Below are 7,480 nucleotides of genomic sequence, written 5' to 3'. Positions count from 1 at the left end.
TTTGTTTTTCTCAAAATCTGCATTTTTATCGTAAGTGGGCTAAAAGGAACTGTTTCTTCCTGTGCGAGCCCATGCAGACTTCAAGAGGAGTCAGCCCTGTGTTTCTTAAAGCCTGTTTTAATGTCACTTCTGGCCCTTCAGCCATGCTTCTGTCAAGCAAGGTGAATGAAAAACCGGCAGTACCCATACTGCTCAGCAGCTCTGCCTCTGAGACAGGAAAGTGGGGCACAAGAAGGCCATAGGATTTCTCAGGGTTCCACTGCTGGATGGTAGAAGAGAGTTTGTAGGCCCTAAAAGCAAGTAGGAGATCGATGACAACAAAAAAGCTAGCTCTGTCTGAAGGAGGCCACAGAACTCATTACTGTGAGCTCCTTTCTCAGGGTATTAGAAATGAGATTAAGCAAGTGGAGGAAAAAGATGAGCCAGTCACAGAGCATCCAAGCCCAAGCCATCAGGCAGGTTCCAAAATTGGCTCCAGGCTCTTATGACGGCTTCTGTACCTCAGCACTGGTTTCTTTGTAGACGGTTGACTGTACCACATGAAGAGGTGTTCAGAACTGCCTTCAGAATGCTGTGCCAGGAGAGAGCTCAATTTGCCATTAGGAATTACTGCAGACAAGCCCCATCCAAGATGTGATTTGACCATTTGTCATCCAGCCCTGGTGTAGCACCAGAGGTTCACAGATACTTGTCTTTTTTCATCATGTAATTAACTTTGAAGGGGTGTCATGAGCAGCCCCTTCCTGGGCCCAGATTGGGCACCAAATTGTTTCCTAAGAAAGCTAGAGCCTGAGGACCCTGACACTTGCACTTTTCACCACTATGATGTTACAGCCAGACACACCTGTGTGGTTCCAGAATGATATGTCCAGTGGAGTCAGTGAAGTGGTTTTGCCGAAGAGCTCCAGCCCCTGAGTTCTAGTTACTTTTGCTGGGCCTAATTTGCGGTCTCCAACTCTAGGCACTTACTGAGCACTGGGAGAATGAACCTCTCATTATCTCTTTACTAGCCAGTGTGTCCCACTGTCTGTGAAATGCCTTTGTGTATTCTATTTATAATTGTGCCTTTTATTTGTATGTAGAAATTGTGCTCGCTTCAGCAGCACATATACTAAAATTGTATGTAGAAATTCTTTACTATATAGGATATTTACTTTTTGTTTAAACTTTCTGTTTAAATGTTACAAAATACACCAGAAGCAAATAATAGAGAAGAGGGAAATGTTGAAACTTACTGCAGAAAGTCTAATTTTCCTTATGCTCCACAGATATCCCATCTTACGGGAGAAGCTTGCTCGCATCCCAAGCATATAGAATGGAATTTTTCAGTTATCTTTTAATATTTTACATTTTAATGCTTTACATTCAAATCTTCATTCCATATTAAGACCATTTTTATGGCTGGCATTGTGAAAGATTCTGGATTCCTTCATAACCAATTATGCCAGCACCTTATGATAAACAAGCCACTGGTTCCTTCCAGCCTGCTTTGAGTTCCCATCGGGACTTGGACCAGCTTCTGGCACCAGTGATCCAGCTGTTCTATTGAGTGTCCCTGAGCTACACCATACAATCACAATTCCATTGGCTGTGTCAGAATTTGAAACACCTGATAATGTGTGACTCCTGGATCACTATTCTTTAAATTTTTTTCAACGATTTTCAGATATTATTCTTCCATATGAATTCAAACAGTTTTATTTCAAAAAAGAAAGTAGAAAAGATCTCTTTAGGATTCCAGTTTAGATGGCATCATATTCACACATTCTTTTGGAAGTACTGATATTTTTAACTATATATATATTTTATATAAAGTCAGAAAAGGAGTAAATAAAGAAAAAATGAAATCTTTTATTTTTCTTATTCTTAATTAACCTAAAAGATAGCTTCTCAAAATACCAGGTGAATCAGATGATTATAATATATGGATAAGTGAAATAAATAAAAGTATTGCCACAGGGATGGGAGAGAGGAATTTAGAATTGTATATTATAAAGTGACAGCACTGTGTGTAAAGTGGTATAGCATCATTTAAGGGTAAACTTGGATTAGTTACAGGTGCATATTGCAAATCCTGTGGAAACCACAAAAAAAAAATTTAAAGAGGTATTATTGATATTCTAAGAGAAGAGATAAAATAGGATCACATATGTTCAATTAAAACCAGGAAAGATAGAAACAATATGAAAGAAAAAAGACAAAGAATAGTTCGGTGAAAATAAAATCATTTCAAACGTGATAGATATTAATTCCACAATGTCAATAATCACTTTAAATCTGAATGGTATAAATATGCCAATTAAAAGACAGAGACTATCTAAATGGTAAAACAAGTGAGACTAGAATAAGTTTAAAGAGAAAGGGTGGAGAAAGTTATACCCAAAAGTAGTGACCAAAACAAAGCTAGATTCATTTTACTGTATTAATTTCAGATTCCTGAAAAAAGTATATTTTTAGGAATAAAAAGAGGGATTCCAATGAGACTATTCTCCAGAAGACACGAAACCCTAAACTTGTATACCCCTGATAACAGTATGTGGTCACACATGAGCAAATATTAATACAACTGAAAGGAGAAGTAGCAAACCTACTATTACAGTTGAAAACTCCAACACCACTCAGTAATTGACAGGCACAGCAGACTGAAAATCGGTGATGATAGAGTGGAACTGACCAGCACCATCCATCAAATGGATCTAATTGATATCTGTAGCACACTTTATCCAACAGCAGCAAAGTACACACTCTCCTTATACCAAAATAAAGACAAAAGCCAGTTATTCTCCAATTCACCAACACTGAGAAAGTAGAATTTGAAATTTTAAACATATACCATTTATAATAACTCCAAAAACTATAATACTTAACCACATGCTTAGGTGTGAAAATATTTGATGATCTTTATGCAGGAAACTATGATGCAGTAGTAAAAGAAATCAAAGAAAATCTAACTGAACAGAGAAATATTTTCAATCATAGATTGGAAGTTCTCATATTGTTAAGATGTCAGCTCTTCCCAACTTGACCTATAGATACAATATAATTCCAGTCAAAATCAGAGCAAACCATTTTGCAGATATTGACAAACTGATTCTAGAGTTTGTGGGGGAAAGACCTAGAATAGGCAATTTTGAAAAAGAGGGGCAAATATGGTAGACTCACTCTACCTTGTTTCAGGAGTTGTTAGAAAGCTACAGTAATCAAAACAGTATGATGTTGGCCAAAGAATAGACACATAGAGGGTGTGAGAGCGATCTGGCTGCAACATCTGTCACCCCATTGATCTCCAGGGTTGATTCGGCTGATCTGGCTGGCTAGGTGGGTGTCCCCTTCCTCCCTCACCATTCCATGCGTGTCGCTCCAGAAGCTGCGTGCTGGGTCGAAGAGGATGACCACCCCTGATAGAGGAGGACCGTTTCCTCGGTCAAGGGTATAGGAGCAGCTGCGTTCCCCTACTAGAACCTCCAATCAAGCTCTCAAGAATAAACACATAGATCAATGAAATGGGATAAAAGTCCCTAAGATACACTGTTTAAATATAGTCCACTAATTGTTAACAAGGTTCAAGGGTAATTCAAAAGAGAAATAATAGTCTTTTGGTGCTGGAATAATTAAATGCCTGTAGGTGAAAAAAAAAAAACTGAAGATCTTAACACATTTCACCAAAAAAATGAGCTCAAAGTAAGTTACTTCTAACAAGGTTTCATTTTGAGGTGATATAAATGTTCTGGAATTAGTAGTGATAGTTGCATAGACCTATGAATTTACTAAGAAAAAGCAGGTTGAACACTTTAAAGAGTGAATTTGTAGTCTCAGCCTACGCTCCAGCTGGAGGATCCCTGGGTGAGGCAGGATGGCAAGCTGCTTCTCTGAGAAGCAGTTCCGGGAGGCCTGTGCCAAGCTCCAGCAGCCTGCTCTGGCCAGGGCCAAGTGGCAGCTGCTGGTGGAGACCTTGGGCATCAGTATCTACCAGCTGCTGGACAAGCAGACTAGACTTTATGAGTATAAAGTCTTTGGTATTTTAAAGGACTGCTCACCAGCTCTGCTCACAGAGGTCTATGTGGATTTAGACTACAGAAAACAGTATGTTAAAAAAATATATATGAAAAAGAATGCGATGGAGAGACTATGATGTGCTGGAAAGTGAAACCCCTTTCCCATGTCCAACAGAGACTATGTCTACATCTGGCAGTGGCGAGACCTGGATGTAGAAAGGAGGAAGATCCACCTGGTCCTGGCCCCAAGCATCTCTCTGCCTCAGTTTCCTGAGAAGTCTGGTGTGATCCAGGTTAATCAGTACAAGCAGAGCCTGGCAAGTGAGAGTGATGGCAAGGAGGAGAGCAAAGTTTTCATGTATCACTTCCATAACCCAGGAGGCCAAATTCCACCCTGGCTCCTTAACTGAGCTGCCAAGAATGGTGTTCCGAACTTCCTGAAAGATATGGTAAAAGCCTGTCAGAACTACCTGAACAAAACCTAAGTAAGACAGCTGGGTTTAGTGGGACATGCCCATAATCCCAGCACTCTGAGATGCTGAGGCAGGCAAATTACAAGTTTGAGCCCAACCTGCGAAACTTAGCAACTTGGTGAGACCCTGTCTCAAAATAAAATATTAAAAGAAGTGCTGGGATATAGCTCAGTGCCCATGCAGTGAGTTCAATCCCCAGTAACACACGCACACACACACACCCAAAAACAAACAAAAAAACCTAAGAAAGAAAACTGGGACCATGCATCCATGGAATGACATTTCTGGAAGTGCCACAGTCCACCGAAGCTCAGCCTTCCTTTCACATTTCCATCTCCAGAGGCCTGCATGCCCTACAGCACATATCCTGAAGCCTGCTTGCCTGGAGCCTTGCTAATCCACCTGCTTCCTTTCCCACTCGCCCTGCCCCACTGTCAGCTGCCTCCTTCTACTACTGAATAAGATGCAGATTAAGGGGGAAATGAAGGAGTGAAATTTGTGATATATGATTATATCACAATAAAATAAAAGTGACTCAAAATGGCTGGTTCATAGACATAAATTTAATATGCAAAACTGTAAAACTTCTATAGGAAAGCAGAGGAGAAATTTATATGGCCTTATTATTAATGAATTTTAGATACAATATTAAGAGCTCAGTCCATGAAAGAAAAAAATGATAAATTGGATTTTATTAAGTGTAAAATTTTCTGTTCTATGAAAAAATCTATAAAGAAAATGAAAAAGTCACAGATTGGGGGAAACTTGTTAAACATGTAAAACATGTTAAAGGCCTTTGTCACAGTTAATTTCATGGTTCTGTCTGGATGTTCCATGGGGTGCCCACAGTCAACATCATTCCTGGGTGTGTCGGTGAAGGTGATTCCAGGTGAGATTATCACTGAATCAATGGACTCAGAAAAGCATATTGTCTTAGCCAGTGTGGGTGCATCATCCAAGCCATTGTGAGATGGATGGAGCAAAAGGTAGAAGAAGAAGGAATTTTCCCCCTTTTTCTTCCTGTCACCCTAAAAATCTACTCCTACCCTTGGGATGGACTTAACACTATCAGATCCTTTGGATCTGTTTACTTGGAGAACAATGACTGATATAGATCTGTACAAAAAGCATCAAAGAATGTTTAAAATTCAAAAATATGAAATCAGCCAGGTGTGGTAGCCCACAGCCATAATCCTAGCACTCAGGGGACTGAGGCAGAAGGCTAGCCTGGGCTTCACAGTGAGTTCAAGGCCAGCCTGACCCTGTCTCAAAAAAACAAGAGGGAGGGAGGAAGGGAGAGAGACAGAGAGAACCAAGTTTAAAATTATCAAAGAATGAAACCCACTAGTCTGTATAACTAATACATACTAATAGAAAAATATTAATGAGCAAAATATCTGAAATGAGACTTCACCAAAGAAGACAAACGGCAAATAAGCACGTGGAAATATGCTAGTATCACTTGTTATTGGGGAACTTCAAATTAAAACAAGATACCACCACACACTTATTAGAATAGATAAACATTGAAAATGAAACTGAAAGCATCAAATGCTACTGGGATGTAGAGCAACTGGAACTCTCCCTCATTGCTGGGGGAAATGGTGCAGCCACTCTAGGAGATAGTTTGATGCTGGGTATGATGGTGCACACCTATAATCCCAGCACTTGGGTGGCTAAGCTCGATTTATCTTCCACATGTAACACTGGCCAAGAGGGCTGGCAGGGGCCATTCAGGAGAGTGATGGGAAGGAAGCTCACTGAAGCCTCACTCGGCCCTCAGGCTCGAGGTCCTGGGCAAGCCTCTCTGACCAGGAAGCCCATGATATCCACCCAAGGGGATTGGCAAGGAACCAATCAAGTGTGCAAGAGGGCTTTGTCAATCTCCAAGAATTAAATAAGTGCTAGGGTTATTATTATTTCTTATCAAATTAACTACCCATATACTATAATTGCAAAGTGCTTCCAAGCAGAATGGATCAGGATATCAGGGCTCATTAGAAATTCCAGGCAACTGCACATCTTTTGCTGACCTTTGCATTAATTCTTGCCTTTTCTCTCCTCATTAAATCTTATTCCTGGAGCTGTTATTAGATCCCCAGTCTCTCCCCTGATTAAATAATGACCTGGAATCACTCGCTTAGGCGTTCCCCATTTCATTACACTGCCAGCCCAAGGCACCCCCACTTTGGATGTGTCTGCACTTGCTGCGGGCAATGGCTGGTGAGGCAGACATCACTAAATCACCCTCGATTTGTGTGCAAGGAGAATTTCTCTCACACCAATTATTAAAAGCTTGCAATTTTCCAGGGGGGAAAAACTGTACTTTTACAAATAATTAGATTGGGACTTGATCTTCCCTGCAGTAAAAGGACACTAATGAATCCCATTCTATCAGCCAAAGTCTCATCTTGAAGTTTGGGACAGTGCAAGGGGTTATTCCTGCTGACAGCCAGGAAGAGGCCCCTCTATTGGTTTCTTCTGCTGAACTGGCTGAGACCCCTCATTAGCGCACAGCTAAGCATCCAAACAAGGCTTCAGCATCTCCCAAAGAAGCATTGCCCTGCACAGCCCCCAGCCCCTGCTTCCTTGAGATTTACTGACCTCAATTAGAAACTCTGGCCCTGATTTCTTGTGGGTACAGATATTAAAGTATAGGTTTTAGAATGAGTTTGAAGTTCAAGGAGGGTCAACAATAAAAATAAACCAATTCAGAAGGCTTGAATAGATCTCTTGACAAAGGAAATATACAAATGGTCAATAAGCCCATAGAAGATGCTGCACATCAGTAATCATCAAGGAAAGTCAAATCAAAAGCACAAGGAGATACTGCCTCAGACCATGTAGGATGACTCCTGTCAAAAAGTGGGAAATAAGGTGTTGGTGAGGATATGGAAAAACGGGAACCCTTGTGTACCTTGTATTGGTAAGAAAATAAAATGGTACAGATCCCATGGAGAACAATATACCAATCAAAAGATTAAAAGTAGAATTGCTATATGATCTGGTATA

At 40.5% G+C, this 7,480-nt stretch overlaps 1 pseudogene; it reads left to right on the top strand.

The window, feature by feature from the left end:
- Nucleotides 1-3,841: 3,841 nt before the first annotated feature.
- LOC101698913 (phosphatidylcholine transfer protein pseudogene) lies at nucleotides 3,842-4,480 on the top strand (annotated as a pseudogene).
- Nucleotides 4,481-7,480: the final 3,000 nt, after the last annotated feature.

Source organism: Heterocephalus glaber, unplaced genomic scaffold, assembly GCF_053883595.1.
Source record: "Heterocephalus glaber isolate CG9 unplaced genomic scaffold, H.glaber_assembly_v1.0 deba00001497, whole genome shotgun sequence".
NCBI classification, from domain to species: Eukaryota; Metazoa; Chordata; class Mammalia; order Rodentia; family Bathyergidae; genus Heterocephalus; species Heterocephalus glaber.
The sequence above is the reverse complement of the archived record's forward strand: the minus strand, read 5'-3'. Positions and strand labels throughout refer to the sequence as shown.